The sequence below is a fragment of the Stenella coeruleoalba genome (assembly GCF_951394435.1).
Source record: "Stenella coeruleoalba genome assembly, chromosome: 2".
Lineage (NCBI taxonomy): Eukaryota > Metazoa > Chordata > Mammalia > Artiodactyla > Delphinidae > Stenella > Stenella coeruleoalba.
In genome coordinates, this window is record NC_137147.1 from 155,925,426 (window position 1) to 155,942,673 (window position 17,248).

The following is a 17,248-nucleotide window of genomic DNA, read 5'->3' on the forward strand; positions in this document are numbered from 1 at the left end:
GACATGACATGAAAACAAAGGAATTAAATCCCAAGTTATACTTCAGTGCATAAAGAATGTCTAGAACTTAGTAGGCACTCAATAAATATCAACTGAATCAATTAAGAACATTCCATAGTTTTCTGAAGATTTTTAAACGATAAATAGATTTGAAGTTAAATATATTTTCTTCATCTATGGAGATTAGCCTGAGGCTTTTGTTCCTGCAGTTCTTGAGATACATTATGTTATAAATTTTCTGATATTGAAATTTTCCTGCATTCTTGACTAAATACCCTTTTGTGACAGTAATTTCCCTTTCTTACTCTGGATTTTGTTTGTATTCTCTCTCTCTCTCATACAAGTCTTATTGAAGATTTAATTATTAATCTTTCAAAGACTCAGCTTTTGTTGTTGTTCTCTATTTTATTAATTTCTGTCCTTATAATTCTCCTCTTTCTTTTGTGATTTTACTCTGATGCTCATTTTTCCCCCTCACTTTTTGAGTTGAAAATTCAGCTTGTTTTTCAGCCGCCTTTGTATTTCTAGTTAAATTTATAACTTTCCATTTGAGTATTGCTTTAGTGCTGCCCCTCACATTTGGTATGTAATGCTTTCTTTGTCATTCAATTTTCAGAATTGTTGCTGTGATTTCCTTTTTAATCCAAGAGTTGTTTTGGTAGCATTATTTTAGGTTTTTGCAACAGATTTTTTAAGCTTATTTTGTTAATTAGGTCTAACTTGATTGTATTTTTAGTAAACTTAGACTGTTCAGCTATTTTTCTTCTGTAAATGTATTAAGATATGCAGAGTAGCCTGCTACATAATCTTTTTTTGTAAATATTCCATATGGGCTGCAGAAGTGGGAATTTCTATTTTTTATATGTAAATTTATATATAGAATATACATGTGTGTATGTATGCATACATATATACACTCACACACATGAAACTGCTGTATATTAGATTAATTATCTTTTGTACATTTTTGGATACTTGAGTTGAAAATTTCCCAACAAATGTGTTAAAATCTCTAAATAAAATCTATTTTCCCTATAACTTTGTCAGTTGCTACTTCCTGAATTTTTAGGCTGTATCATGCATAACTATTGCATCTTCTGATTCATTTTTCCAGTAAAGTAAGTCCCCTACATACAAACATTCAAGTTGTGAACTTTCAAAGATGCGAACGTGCGTTCCATCAACGTCAGGCGTGAGTGAAATTCCAGCTTGCCCTCCGTCTCCTGTTGCTGAGGATCCTTCAGCTCCACCATCTCCCACCTCCTCTCCCTCCTCCAGTCAGTAACTCCTCTTGCCTGTTCACTCGATGCCAGCCCCTGTATACCAGCTGTTGTACTGTACTACTGTACTTGTCAAGGTACTGTACTATAAGATTAAAAATGCTTCCTTTTTGTGTTTGTTTTTTATGTATTATTTGTGTGAAAAGTATTATAGACCTATTACAGGGCAGTACTATATAGGCGATTGTGTTAGTTGGGTACCTAAGCTAACTTTGTTGACTTAAGACCAAAGTGGACTTACGAACACGCTCTCGGAATGGAACTCGTTCATATGTAGGGGAGTTACTGTATTTTCTTTGTCTCTTATTATTGTTTTGAATTAAATTTCACTTCCTTCTAAAATTGCTTTTTTGTTCATTTGCTTTATTTTTGCCTGATGTATCTGCATCTATTTCCATACTGTAACTTTCAACATTTCTGAACATTTTTATATGTTAATTATAGATCATATATTGCTTTTTCTCTCATCAAATCTGTAATTTGACACAAATACATGTATTATAATCATAATTATATTAAAATTTATCTTCATTTTACTCATGTTTCCTATATTCAATATTAAATTGTTTTCTCTTTTTCTTTTTAATGGGCACAATAAATTTTCTTATGCCACTTTAAAATTGATAAACTTTATTTCAATTATTCTGTGATTAACACTATCTCATGCTTAACATTTTGTAACTGACAGTTTCCTAATGCAGCCGCACCATTTTTCATTCCCACCAGGAGTGCCTGAGAGTTCCAATTTCTCCACATATAGATGGACATTTGACCTTTAAGAAACTGCCAAACAATTTTCCAAAGTGATTGCACCACTGTACATTCGTACCAGGAGGGGATGAACTCCAGTTCCTCCATTACCTGGCCAACATTTGGTATGGGGTCAGTGTTCTAAATTTTACCCATTCTAATGAGTGTGTGGTGGTGTCCAATTGTGCTTTGAATCCAAATTTCTCTGGTGAGTAGTGATGTTCTCATATGCTCTTCTTTTCTAATCTCCTTAAGGTGGAACCATGGGACCATTAGAACCTTTTTCTTTTCTTAAATAAACATTTAAAGTTGTAAACTTCCCTATCAACAGTGAATTCATCCCTCAAGTAATGATGTCTTTTATTTTTCTTATCATTCAACTTCATTGTTTTCTAATTTCATTGTGATTTTTTTCCTTGGCTTATGAATTAATTAGAAGTGTGATGTTTTCCAAATATGCGAGGGTTTTCAAGATAACTTATTGATTTCTACTTTAATTCTATTGTGGTGAGACCAACTGTGTATGATTCCCTTTCAAATTTATTGAGACTTGTTTTATGGCCCAATATATAGAGTTTACCTTGATAAACATACCACATGCACTTGAAAAGAATGTACACTCTGTAGTTTTGGGGCACAGTGTTCTATCATCAACTAGATCAAGATAAGCAATAGAGTTAGATCCTCTATGTCTTCATTAATTTTTGTCTAGTTGTTCTATCAGTTGCTAAAAGAAGGATTTTTAAATCTACTATGTTTGTGAAATTTCCTATTTCTCCCTTTCATACTATTGGTATTTTCCTCATGTATTTTAAGGCTCTTACTAGGTTCATACAGATTTACGTTTTTTATGACTTCCTGATGAATTGACACTTTTATCAATTTCGAATTCTCTTATCCTTGATAACAATTTTGGTCTTGAAATTGTAGGTATTTGCTGTTAATCTAGTAACTCCAGTTCTCTAATACTTACTGTTTAAATAGCATATTTATTCCATCCATTTACTTTCAACTGTTGCATATATTTAAATTTAAAGCAAATCATCTTTCTACAGACAGCAAATAGTTGGTTCTCCCTTAGCATCCATCCTGATATCCTCTGCCTTTTAAGTGGAGTGTTTAGTCCATTAACATTTAATGTAATCACTGATATGTTCAGATTAAGTCTATCATTTTATTATTTATTTGCTGTTCCCTCTGTTTCTTGTTTGTTTGTTTCTCTCTTCCCTCTTTCCCATCTTCTTTTAGATTATACAAATATTTTTACATTCTATTTTGAAAAAAATTTGGCTTTTTTAACTGTACAGATTCGCATTTTTTCATGGTTGCTCTAGGGATTACAATATACATCCTTAACTTTTCACAGTCTACTTAGAGTTAATATTACACCACTTCATTGAAAATACAGATCTGCAATCATATTAATCCATTTATCCTCTCTTGCTATTTTTACATTGTAAGTTATCATATATGTTACATACATACCTTACAAATCCCACGAGACAGTGTTATAAATTTTTACACTCATATGCTTTTAAAGAAATTGAGAAATATGCCTTTTATGGTTGCCCATAAATTTCCCATTTCTAACGCTTTTCATTCATTCCTGAAGACCCAAGTTTCCTTCTAGTATCATTTTCCTTCAGTTTGAACAACTTTGTTTAGCATTTCTTGTAGTACAGGTCTCGTGGCAATGATTTCCTTTAGTTTATATTTTTCTGAAAAAAAAGTCTTCACTTGTACTTTGTTTTAAAAGGATATTTTTACTGGACATTGAATTCTGGGTTAAGAGATGTTTTGTGGGAGGGAGATGCAAGAGGGAAGGGATATGGGGATATATGTATATGTATAGCTGATTCACTGTGATATAGCAGAAACTAACACACCATTGTAAAGCAATTATATTCCAATAAAGATGTTTAAAAAAAAAGATGTTTTGTTTCTTCTTTTTGCAATTTAGAAGGTTTTCTTCAGCTTTTTGTAGCCTCCACAACTTCTGATGAGAAATCTGTGATGATTAAAATCATCATTCCCCTGTATATGATTTGTCATTTTTCTCTGGTGATCTCAAGGTTTTCTCCTTATCTCTGATTTTCAGCAGTTTGTCCATGATGGGACTAGTCATGATTTTTTTGACTGTATCCTATTTGAAGTTCATTGCAATTCCTGAATCTGTCAATTTACATCTTTCAGCAAATTTGGGAAGGTTCTGACCATTATTTCCTCAAATTTTTTTTGTCTCATTCTCTCTCCTTTTGTTCTAAGATTCCTTTTGTTCTCGGTCTCCTTTCCTCCTAGAACTTCTATTACATATAGGCTAGACTTGTGAAATTGTCTCACACTTCCCTAAGACTCCGTCTACTTTTTTGTCTCACTTCTTCAGATTTTATACTTTTTATTGCTCTATCTTCAAATTTACAGACCCTTTTTTTCTATCATCTCTAATCTACAATTGAGCTCTTCTGGTGAACTTCTTATTTTGCCTATTTTATTTATCAGTTCTAGATTTTCCATTCAGTCATTTTTATATTTTCTATTTCTCTATTGGCATCTTCTGTGTTTCTGTTTGCTGTGAGTATGTTTTCCTTTAACAGATCAAGCATAGTTTCAATACTACTTTAAAGGTCTTGTCTGATAATCCTTACCTGGGTCGTCTCAGGGCTGGCATCAACTGATTATCTTTTCCCTTGAGTTGGGAGAGGAGGGTTGTCACATTTTCCTGGCTCTCTAGGTCAAGTAATCTTGGATTATATCTGCTCTGCTGTGTAGATTCTGGATTTTCTTCCGCTGCTCAGAAGAGTATGAATGTTCTTATTTTAGCAAGCATATAATTTGACTAGATTCAGTGTAAAGAGCATCATGCCACTGTTGCACAAGACAGCCAGATTTTATTTCAACTCTTTAAGTCTTTGTTGCAGCTGCTATCAGTTTGCTCCAAATATGTGAGATCCAATGTTCAGCCTTAGGCTGCGTTTATACTCAAAATCAGATGTCTCTCTTTTTGTCCCCCTCCTCCCTGGGATTTTCCTCCATTCTCTAGCCATTCTGGCTGCTCTAGGCTTCTCTCCCTAGTTCCTCCAGCCCAGGAGATGGTGGGTTTTTTGTTGTTTTTCTTTTTTGTCAGAGTCTTACTCATCCAGGGCACATACTGCCTCAACAGGAGCTTCCCTAAACATAAAAACTAGAAGAAAAATGGAAATGTGTTCAGTGCCCATCACTTGCCTCACATTCACCTCCCCTCCAGTTCCCAGAATGCCAAGACAGTTTCTGTATCTCTTCCGGCATTTATAGCTATTATTCATGAGCATGAGGTCTACAGAAGGCCCTAATGAATTCTTTTATGCAATGCCTCTTTGTGTCTTTTATGCACTTTCCTCTCTGTCATTTTCTTACACACACACATGCACATATATGAAAACATATATGTATACATATGTACATATATGTTCTGGATTCTAAACACTTGATTTCTTCTTGTGTTTCAAATATTTTCTTCTAATTCATGGCTTGTCTTTTAATTTTTTATGATAAACAGAATTTTCTAAGTGTAGTCAAGTGTATCAATCTTTTACCTAATGGTGTGCATTTTTTCATCTTGTTTAAAAATACTTCCCAAATCTCATGATCATGTCGATATTCTCCTTACTTTCTTCTAAAATTTTATGCTTTTGTTTTTTCATATTTAAAATTTTAATCAATCTGTAATTGACTTTTATATGTGATGTGATGTGAGAACTAATTTCTTGAGTTTTGATTTTGGTTTTCTGAATGGATAACCAAAAGTCAAATGTTATCATTTGCTAAAAAGTCAGTCTTACCCCCACTGACCTGCTGTATCAACTCTCTACTGAGGGTCTATAAACAAATAGGTCAATTTACAATAGTCTATCTGTCTATCCCTTGTCAATACCACATCTTACACCTGAGCGCAACACTAACAGATGTGGAGGCCCACTGACAACCAAATGGTTGCAAAATAAACTTTGCCAACTTCAAGACTTTGCCTAGAGGTGGTTGTTTCTGCATGGCATTATTCAGTCAAGGACCTCAAAGTGCCTTTTAGCCTGATTAGGAGACAAAAGGTGAAAACTTTCCTTCTTCTTTTACAAATAAACAGAATTAGGTAGCTGGCATAGTCAGCATGGACCCTGAAATAAAATTGCCTGAGTTCAAAATCTGATTTTACCACTAACTTAAATGATTAACCCTTGGAATATTATTTGACCTCTTTCAGCTCCAATTTCTTATTTTTAAATCGCTAACAATAATGCATTCACATGTGAAGAGTTGCTATAAAATTTTACTGAAAAAAATAGGTGAAATGCACCTGGCAGGATAACCAGCAGAGTGTCATACAGAGAAAGACTTAACTAACCAGACAAAATAGAGTCCTGTAGGGAAGACACTACAAATTGGTCCACTCACTCCTATGCTGAACCCCTTCTGTCTTAACTGTCAGTCCTAACAGTGGAGATTCCAAAACCACTTTCACAGGTTTCTTTGCCACTAGGATCATTCTGGCCACCTGGCCTCTGCCAAACAGGCAAAATCCAGGGAGAAGTGAGTGAATAATAGGAGGTGAGAGCCAAGAGGCTCCTTACAAGCATGGTGGTGAAGATGTCTTCTCAGTGAGGCCAGTAAGGATGCAGTTCCTAGTCCAAGTGATAGTAACCATAGTGACAACAGTGGGTATGGGGATTTCCCCATTTAGACCAAACTGAACAGCTTTCAAACCGTGTTTTCTACCTCTTTGGAAGACTGCCTGACCTATCTAATATTTTTGTTCATTCATTCAACAAATATTTTCAGTACACCTACTGTGAGCTCCATACTGCTTATGTGTTTTGGAATATACCAGCACATAAAATAGTCAGCTGCTAACACTGTAACAGGTGAAAACAAATATAAATGTGCAACAGGATGAATAAATAATTTTAACAGTAAGGGAAAAAGTGGAAAATGCTCTGGGAAAACAAAAGATAGAGTCAGAAAGAGGGATCTGGTGTGTCAGGAAAGGAAAGAGGGCTAAGCAAGGGGTTGGTGAGTCCTCATGGAGCAGGTGAGATTTGAAAAGAGGCCTCAAGGAGGGAGAGAGACACCCATATGGATATCTTAGGGAAGCTCACAGTGAGAGGAAAGAGCCACTGCAAGGCTGGAGGGCAAGATTCGTCTGCCCTGCTCAGGGAATTGTGGGAGGCCAGTGCAGTTGCAGCAGTGTGAGCCTGGGATGGACAGGAGAGTGAAGAGCTGGGTTATGTGCAGCCTCTCAGATCAGGTACCTGAGGTACAGCCACACAAAATGGCCAAGTTCCTTGCTAGGATACCATTCCCCACCCTCCTCCCTGGACCACTTGACTTTCCTGACAGCCATCCAGCATCAGCTCTGTGTTCTCTCTGGAAGCCTCTGCAGCCCCTGCCTCCATGCCCTCAGCCACTCTCTGGGTGTCCCAGCTCCGTGCTCTGCCCTGTGATCAGTCCTTTCTGGACTACTGCAAGGGCCACCAGGAAAGGGAGCGAGTCTTATTCACCTCTGTATCTGCAGCTCCTAGCTGGAAAAGATTCAACTTTTAGAACTGGTTGGTGCATAGGTGAATGGATCATTGAAAAAAATTATAATCTCTATTTTCCCCCTTTAGGTCAATTAATAGTTACAGCCTACATTACCCAACAGCATACATATCACATGTGAAATTGTTCTACGATTTATAAGTCCCATCTACAATATTCTTAATGCAGAATTGCTACAGCGTAAGTTCCCCTCAATAATAAAACAAATTTGACTCAAATGGTTCCAGCTAGGAACTACCCGTAATGAGCCAGATTTTTCTTGCCTTAAACCCCAGCCTAGGAGTACATTAAGCACTTTTGGGTGAGCTTTCAGGCTGCCAGGGTAGCCAATTAGTGATTCATTACCTCAGCACCTATGCCCTTTTAGTGTCTTCTTCAGCCCAAAGGAGTCTTGTGTAATATTAAAATACAGTTCAATACACTGAATACGCACTCAACTTACCTTGGGTTTTCATGTTAGAGGTTTTGGTCAAGAAATCTGTATCAAACACTTCATGTATCAAAATAAGGAAATGCATGACTATAGATAAATAACTGTATAGCATGTACATGTTATCATTTCATTGCATATGTATACACAAGCAATTGTGAGGAAACCAGAAGCTTAAAGGCCAGAGTGATTACACAGAGTCCTCCTGAACTTGCTGTACATTACAAACTTGGTAACCCAGTTTACCAAACTTGGCAGGGCTCAGAAGTTTACTCACTGACTCAGTATATTTGGGGAAGATTTAGTGTAATTTTAAATACTTTGTTGCTAAGCTCACATCCTCATGAGTGTGTTTATACAATGCTAATTACTCATACAACTGAAAAATGTACCTTGTTTTACACAAAATACCCCGTATGATTGGATTTGAATGTATTAGCATTAGGGTAGGTTTAACCAAAGATTAAGCCTATTCATAGAAAATGCAGATTTGGACTTGTTATTTTTAAAAATTTTAAAGCAAGAAGATAGTTTTTAACATGTATGAGAGTTGATTTGGGGTTATGCATCATATTAAAACATATTACAATAATTATTTGCATTATATTACATTTTTGTTTAAACAGTCTTAGGAAAGAACACGTGTGCGTGTGTGTGTGTCCTGGTAGGTTAAATTCCCTTCATTACTCTTTTTTTCCAGAATTCACAGATTCATTTAGCTATTCTTACCCAGTTACTTTTAAGGTGTATTTTAAATTAAATTTATGAAATTCCAAAAGAAATTCATTTAGATTTTGCTTGGAATTACATCATATTTTTACATTAATATGGAAGGAAATTACATTTTTATAATATCCAGCATCCATCCTGGAATTTGTTTTATCTGTCATTTACTTAATAAAAATTCTTCTGTAAAATTTGAATTCTCTTTGTCTAGTTTATTTATACTTCTTATTAAGTTATGCACAATGATAGGAAAGCTGTGAGCTCAGAAAGGATGAAACAAGTGTTTTGTATTCTGTTATCACTTCTATATCACTATGTAAGGGGATATGATTGGTCAGTACAGTTTTTCCAAATGTCAAAATGGTCATTTATAAAGAAGCCTTCTATGTGTGCAGCACCACCTCATTATCCAGCAGATGGTATAGCAGAAGGTCTCATAAATTTCACAGACTACATATTATCACAATATAATCAATAAAAACAGCATGATCATTACTAGATAACTACTGTGTAGTAAAAATTTTATTTGAACCTAAAATTCAGTAATAAAATGAACGAGGATTTTCTATGAATACTTCGTATGTTGTATTTCTTAAGAGTAAAGAGAAAAGTGACAAGCAAGCATTGCATTTTTCAGAAAATAAAACACAGAGAAGTATCACTGGCCTAGCACAATACAGCTTTGTTTCTTTAACTTTTCATGAATTAAAGAATCACTGTCATTCTTCTCCTACCATGCACCAATGTTAAATGTGGAGATTAACCTTTTAGAAAATAACCATCTAGAAGTTAACTTGGTGTTTCCAGTGACTATATAAAATTTTATTGAAATAATCTGTTAAATTACGAAGATTTTCATTGTCACCTTTCTGGAATCTGTAGCATCACAGTCTTCACTAGCTCTACCAGGACCGGTCACAGTGAGGCACCTTGCTATCCACTAAATCTCGCCATCCATTTGCCTTCCAGAAAAATGTACACTTAAAATGACAGGTTTAGGGGCATGGGTGGCTCTTTACTACTTTTTAAACTAGAAATACAATTTTTCCCTAGATTGTGCTACTAAAAGGTTCAGATAAGAGAATCTGTAAAACATACAGCAATTTTATGTTCTATGAAGTGAAAAATTATCTATCATTTTTCAGCTTCATGTGCAAAGAATTATCCCAGCCAACATTCTGAGGATTTTATGACAGTTAAAAATGTTATAGCTGGATGATATGGAATCTCAAGGTAATTCATTTCACTCTAATGCGTATTTGTCAGAGAAACATGTGCGTCACTACCTTTTTTTACACCTAGCTTAGGAAAGAGAAATTGCAAACATCAGCTTAGGAAAGAGAAATTGCACACCTAAATCCTGCTCCCAGAGCCCAATCCTGGAGCTATAGGAGTGAGAGAATGAGCATAGGGCACTAGCAGTGGTATATCATCCTTAAAACCCACCAAATTACCAGTCTCCATTTAAACATTAGAGCAGCTAAGATTTACTGAACACTCTCAATGGGCCACAGGTACCACACTAGGCACATTTGTGAAATGACCTCATTCGATTCTCACAGTAACCTTATGAGCTAATGACTATTAGTATATGTATCTTTCAGAAGAGAAAACAGTTTTCCAGAAGTTAGTAGAAAGGTATCCAGGTTATGCAGCTGTCATTATAAAGCCAGTATGTGAGCCTGGGCGGAAGTATCCTGCCACATGCCAGCCCACAGTGGCAGTATAAAAACTGGCTCCAAAATTCTTTCTCACTTGGCTCATCACAAGTTGGGTCTCTCTCCTCACCTTGACTCTGTGCTCTGTGACTGATAAATAGCACACAACCAAAGTAATGCTGGGCTGGCAGAGAAGAGAGCTGGGAATACACAACTTGGAGACACCATCCTGATAAGTTTTCAATGCTTTACCTTCATGGCTCCTCATGCTCCAGCCAAAGACAGTGGCAGGTGGCGGGAAACAAACACACTGACCCTAGATACACATCTAGGACTTGCAAGACCCAGACGGTTGGTCACAGCTTGGGGATGCCAGTGAAACCCACAACTGCCCTTGATAGGGAACCACTGCCCTTCCAGGAACCATCCTGCTGTTGTGCCATACCCCAGCCCACCCTCTGCTTCACCTGCCTCTTCTGATCCCTGTTCCTACCTTCTCCTTTCAAAGATGTTACTTTTGACAATCTTCACTCACTAGTTAGGGGAGCTGCCTCAGGCTGTCTGTTCTAGCAAAGGAGTTCCTACCCACCTTTCTGCCCCCTCCCACCTTATCTAGTGATCTACCCTGACACCTGAACCCCCTATCATCTTTTGAGCTTCAACAGCTCTATGAGTACTTACAGTATGGACTAGTAGACCAAACTTAAATGCTGTGACAGACCAACTAAGTAACATTCAGGGGAGAAATAACTGGGTACCAGACAATAGGGAGTGGTGCGGTCTTTAGCAAGCTTATTTGTAATCCAAAATATGTAGATTCAAATGTAATAAAGTACCTTCAAAACAAAACTAGTCTAGAGAAATGATAATGGAATAAAATCCTCGTTTTGATCCATTCATAGACCTTACAACTCTGGTTAAAATCTGTTTCTGGGACTAATCAGTGCAGCATCCTAGTTCTGAAGTTATTACGACGAGAAAAGTTCAGGGAATCTAGCCTGCGTGAACACTCACTCGCATACTGGCATAAACCAGAAGAATCCTTTCTGCCCTGATGTACTTAATGGCAGAATAATCTTAAAAATGATTTTATTCAAAATAATACTGATATATTGACATGGAAATTATGACTAAAGTCATTCAAAGAAGCAGTTCGCTGCCAGGCACACACAGATATTTAGACATCCTATTATCCTGGTTTTGTGTCCTGGCCTTTCACAAACATGTGCTGACTTACACACACACACACACACACACACACACACACACACACACACACGTGGAATCTGTGCCCACTGGAAACAAGGAGACTCATTCTCTGGAAAGTTTGAGATGCCCTACTGTAGATTTAACTGATTTAGGGGTGAGCCATGGAGAAAGGAGGTCATTCCACCAGCTAAAACCAAAAGTAAGGCTTCTGTTTATACAATCAGTTCAGAAATACCTCTGCCATCCCCACATCAGAGGCATTTATTTTATCTGATACTTTTTCATTTAAGAATGTTAGAAGAGCATTTTAAAAATAAATAAATAAATAAAAACTCTAACTGGGAACATACCACTTGCCAATGAGATTTTCTTTTTTTATGAAAGGTCAAAACCAACTTACCTTCCCAAGCTGATTTGGAAAGTCAACGTATCAGAAATAATAAGGTACATAATTAAAATTTCCTGTAGCCTCAAGATCTGATAAACAGTTTAAAAGTTGGAGGAAATGTTTCCCACACATATGGTTGCAAAGAGTTAATACTCTTAAAATATAAATGACAGATAAAATTTGAAAAGAGACACACACCTCCACAGACTAATGGGCAAGGATATGAACAGGTAATTTTGAAAGAGAAAATACATATGCTGTTTTCACTTAAGAAATTATGAAATGTTAAAAATAAGTTACAGTATCTAATGTTGTCCCAGATAGGAAGAAGTGAAGAGCCTCCTACACTACTAAGGGAAAGACAAACTGATACATACTTGCACAAATTTGCTCAGTCCTATGGAAAACCTTCAAAAGACTAAATCCTTTGGTCCAATAATTCCACTTTGAAATGGAATAAAATCATTATGGATCTCCTCAAAGTTTTAAGTATGTTCATTGTTAATGTCTGATCAAATATTTAAACAATCTGTTAACAATATATATTATAGTCCCATTTTTGTGAGAAAAAATATTTATATGAATATAATATATGGTAAAAAATAATACACAGAAGTAGATATAGCAAAGAAGTTATTCCAGAATGGTGAGATTTTTTTTTCTTCGATAATTTAAGAGGACTATTTTTTTTCTCAATAATCATGTTATGCCATTAGATTTTTTTACTAAATAAAAGTTTTCATTCCTTTGTTATTAAAAAATAAATGCCTCTAGGAGAAGTAAGTAAAAGTGATAGAATATTTTGGTATGTAAAGTTATTTGTAATATATTGACTTGTAATAAAACGATGCAGTTTAAGAACAAAAATACTCGCATATGCAGAGAAAGAATGAGGAAATATATCAACAAAGAGACAAAACCAATAGTCCTCATGTCTAAGTGATGGTATGATGAGAGATGTTTATTTTCTTCTCCGTTCTTATCCTAATTTCTTTATAAGAATGTTGATTACTTTCTAGGAATATATATTTTAAACCCAGCTACTGTCCATTTTACAACTACACAGAATAGCTTCCTGAAAGTGCTAAAATCGAACTATTCCATGATCATTAGATGTTCAGGGGAAAAACAAAATCATCACCCCTAAATTACATCCAAGTATAGTAGACATATAGGCATAGGAAGAAATACAACAAAATATTCATAGATACCACCTGTGGATGGTGGGTCTTCAAGTAGTTTCTGTTTTCTTTATTTTTTTCTTTTTGTATTTCCCGAATTTACTACCATGAATATATCTTATAATCAGAAAAAATATTTTAATGTATCCCCAACTGACAGAAAAATGTTTTCAACCAGTTATAGTTATAGTTGGTATGTTTCACATAAGCACTAAACAGCACTAGAATAATGTGTCTCTCAACTTTATACACACTCTGCTTTGTAATAATCCTATGGAAAACAATTAAAAATCACTTGACTTAAGAGTAGGTATGTCAATATATTTTTTCCCAACCAGATATCTGACAAATGCTTTTGTTTAAAGGTTCCTCCCTAGATAAATAGGAACACGCCACAATCCACAATAAAATAAAGCTGGGAGGGCATTTACCCTCCGAAAGGGGTGGGGTGCTGAGAGATAAGGGTTTTGCTCCACCCTGGCCAACCAGCCCATTTGGAAAGAAAATGCTTTTCCTGTTTCTTCAAAACAGGAAACTACAGTTAAGTCTCATAAGTTGTTTAATTCCCACCTTGCCATCTTCAAATCCTCCAGGTTTTACCTCTGAAGAGATTCAAAAATGACAGGACTGGGTCAAAGGGAAGGCTCCATTATGCAAGGCTTCCAAACAGACTGAATGGAACAGGATCCATAAATACGGAATCACCCCCAGGCACGAGTAACCGCGGGCGGGGATGGGGGGTGGGGTGGCTTCCCAGCTAAGGCAGAGGACCTTCTCAATAAGGTGAGCCATTTCAGTGACAATTCGAGGGCTGCCTTTCTATCTGGCTAACTGCGTGATCTCAGCAAACCACCGAAGGTCCCAGAATAACGTCTGTGTCCTCGTTTTTCATGCAGGACAGCAGCTATTTCGTAGGGCAGATCTTATGGGAGGACGTGCACTAAGCCCAGAGGCTGGTCCAGAATAATGATCCAAATCACTCAGTCACTGCTACACTGCGGACGGCGCTCCTGCTACACGTGCAGCCAATAAAGGGCCACCCATGGCCGCTGCACACCGGCCCCTGTCACACGTCCAGTGCCCCAACACCGCGAGCATCACCGGCGTCAGAAACCCAGGTATTCCCTGGATAATCTAAGGAGCTTCAGAAAAACATGCCTAGTAGGATCATTTTCTACCGTAAGATACAGTTCTCACTTGATAAAACTACGACATATCTTATCACATGGTAAAACTGTGGTCTGACAGCCAACTTTTCTTTCCGGGCCCATCCTTCCTGTGACGACACTGGCCGCCGCGCTCCGGCCACAACAACGGGCAGCCCGGTGCCCTTTAGTATCTAAGCCCTCGGTCCAGAGCTCACAGAGAGGGAAATCCGGGCAACAGAGCTAGAGGGGCCCGAGGCCGCGTCCTGCTTGGCGCCCTGGCCCCCAACCTGGCCAGCACCTCACGTCCGTCCCCTCCTCGCCGCCTGGGTGCCCCGCGCGAGGTCCCCAGGGCCGCCGGGCCTGCAGGAGGACCCGGACCCCCGGCCCCGTGAACCAGTCCCGGGAACCGCCCGGCTCGGCGTAGGCTTCGCAGACGCCCAGACGAGCTGCCCGGGGGCGAGAGGCGGTGGTGTCGCCGGGACACCCCCGACCCCAGTCTGGAGGGGCCTCACCCCGAGAAGACCCGAACCCCAGGGCCGTGCCCGCCTCGCCCAGCTCGGAGACCCGCCTGAGACGCACACACTCACCTCGGGCGGCCGTCCTGTCACGGAGTCGCCTGAGGGCCTGGCGTCCTGTGGGGGCTCCTCTCTTCGTGCCCGGAGATGCCTGAGAGGCGGCCTCCTGTCAGCAGCTTCCCGGTCAGCGCAGTCGCCTGAGGCCAGGCGTCTGAGGCACGCGGGGCGCTGGGTGCTGGCCGTCTATGCTCCAGAGCGCAGCGTGGGGGGTTCCGGGTTACATCTCCCCGACCCGGGTTTACGTCTTGGGGACTAACGACTGGAGAGTTTACCACCGGGTGGGGATTCACGACTGGACCTCCGGTTTAAATCTGAAGGGTTTACGTACGTCTTGGCGCGAGGGGGTTATGACTGGAGCGTTTACGACTCGGCCAGGTTTACGACTGGGGGGTTTACGTCTGGGCCCCTGATTTACGGCTGAGGGGTTTACCCGGGTTTCTGCGTGAGGGGGAGGTTGGAGGCGGGGCAGGTTACCACAGCCCCCAGGTTTAGGTATGGATCTGGGTTTTCCTGTGGACCAGGGGTTACTTAAGGGCGAGGGGGTTATTCTGGGCTCGGGTTCTCTCTGGGGTGTTAACATCAGGCCCGAGTTTCTGGCTGGGCCTCTGGGTTTTTCACTGCCCCCAGGGGCCACCTGTAGGCCGTCCGGGTCTGTTGGGCTAGTGGGGCTCGTGCTCCAGGGTCCCTCAACATTGTATGTATTTACATACTTTAAAAGCTCTTCCTGTGGAGCCGGCTTCCAACCAGCCTGAGTATCGGTGCTGACTGAGATCCCCTCAACCACTAGGCACCTCCGAAGGTGAAATAACTTAGACAATCACAAAGTTTTGAGAGACAACCAAGAGCTAGGGCAGGTTCAACAACAGGGTTCGTCTCCTACAGGTGGCCCCTCCTTCCAGGCTGGAGAAAAGCTGTTTCACCTACTGCACAGAAACCAACCCAGAGTCCAGCAGAGTGCAGGAGCAGAGCTGCATTGATACTCTGGGAGTAAGGCCCAGACTAAAGTAGGTGTAACCGCTTGGCCTGCTTGCTCTTCTGGGACCACTAGCACATCCTGACTTCAGAATCTTGCAAAATCACCTGTGTACAAAAGTACCAAGAAACAATAAAGAAGGGAAGGTACATATGGGGAAAAGTGCTTATTCCTTATAGGGTAAGTTATTCTTCTGCTACCTCCCCATAAGGAGGCCTTGAACCAATTACCTGGGCTGTTTTCCTGGGAAGAGAAGGTAGGAGGAAGCGGTGCTGGGTCCGCTCCCAGATGTGAGTGTGTGCAGCCAACACAACCCTAGAATTGTTTTTTTCTTCTGTCAACCCAAAGAGCAAGATCCACGGTCCCCCCTCACTCCCCAGAGATTCTGGTCTCCTGTCTAGGAAGGAGATTCATAGAATATCATTAAACTCTGGTTCCAGTCCAGGCAAGGTAATATAGACCCGTGCCTCCCTACTCATTCCCACCAAGAGCAACTATAAAGTCTGGAGTGAGGTGTAGAAGGAGAAAGGTGAGCTTCTTAGGGACCCCAGGACTCAGGGAACAAGAGAGGCAGAAAAGCCAGAGAACCCCTCTCCACCTGGAAACAATGGTGTCCTGAGGCCTTGGCAAAGGGGATCCCGCACAAGTGGCTGCCACCCCTTCAGGCATCCCAGCAGGGATCAGTGGGTGCTCCAGAAGCACCAGACCAACCAAGCAGACAACAATAGCTTGACAAAAGGCTCTAAGAATTAAATAGCGACAAACGTAGAACCTAAACAGGGTGACTGCATGCAAAAATGCGAGATTGAAATGGGGTCCATATTAGGCAAAATTCCAGGAAGCAATTTTAAGAAATCACCTGTCATACCAAGAATCAGGAAAATCACAGCTTAAATGAGTAAAGACAATCAACTGATGCCCACATGGAAATGAATCAGACACTGGAATTGTCAACAAGAATTTGAAAGCAGGCGTCATAAAAATGCTCCAGGAATTGATTACAAATTATCTCCAAACAAATGAAAAAAATAGAATATTTCAGCAAAGATATACAAGTTATAGAAAAGAACCAAACACATTATAAAACTGAAAAATACACTAACTGAAATAAAAAATTCACTGGATGGGCTTAATTAGTAGAGTGGCCTTTTATGCTCAGCCCAAAGCCTTTGGCATACTCCACCCCATTGGCAAACCAGGTGCACACTGGCTGCCAAGTCAAAGTTCAGCCCTCTGGAAACTAAAAAGATCATCAAAGACCTATCAGAAAATTCCAGCCTTGCAACTAGGTATCTAATAATCACATGCTCACGAATTGCCCTCGAGCCCCAAGTGTATTTTCCCTTTTTAAAATTTCATTTA

At 39.3% G+C, this 17,248-nt stretch overlaps 1 long non-coding RNA gene across 1 annotated transcript in view; it reads right to left on the reverse strand.

Annotated features, from left to right (window-relative positions):
• The window catches only part of LOC307182586, a 326,414-nt gene extending 310,812 nt beyond the window's left edge, over positions 1 to 15,602 (reverse strand). Inside the window, exon 1 of the long non-coding RNA XR_013827209.1 lies at positions 14,926 to 15,602. This is a non-coding gene — a long non-coding RNA (uncharacterized lncRNA). The remainder of the gene's footprint in view (positions 1 to 14,925) is intronic.
• Between the last annotated feature and the right edge of the window lie 1,646 nt (positions 15,603 to 17,248).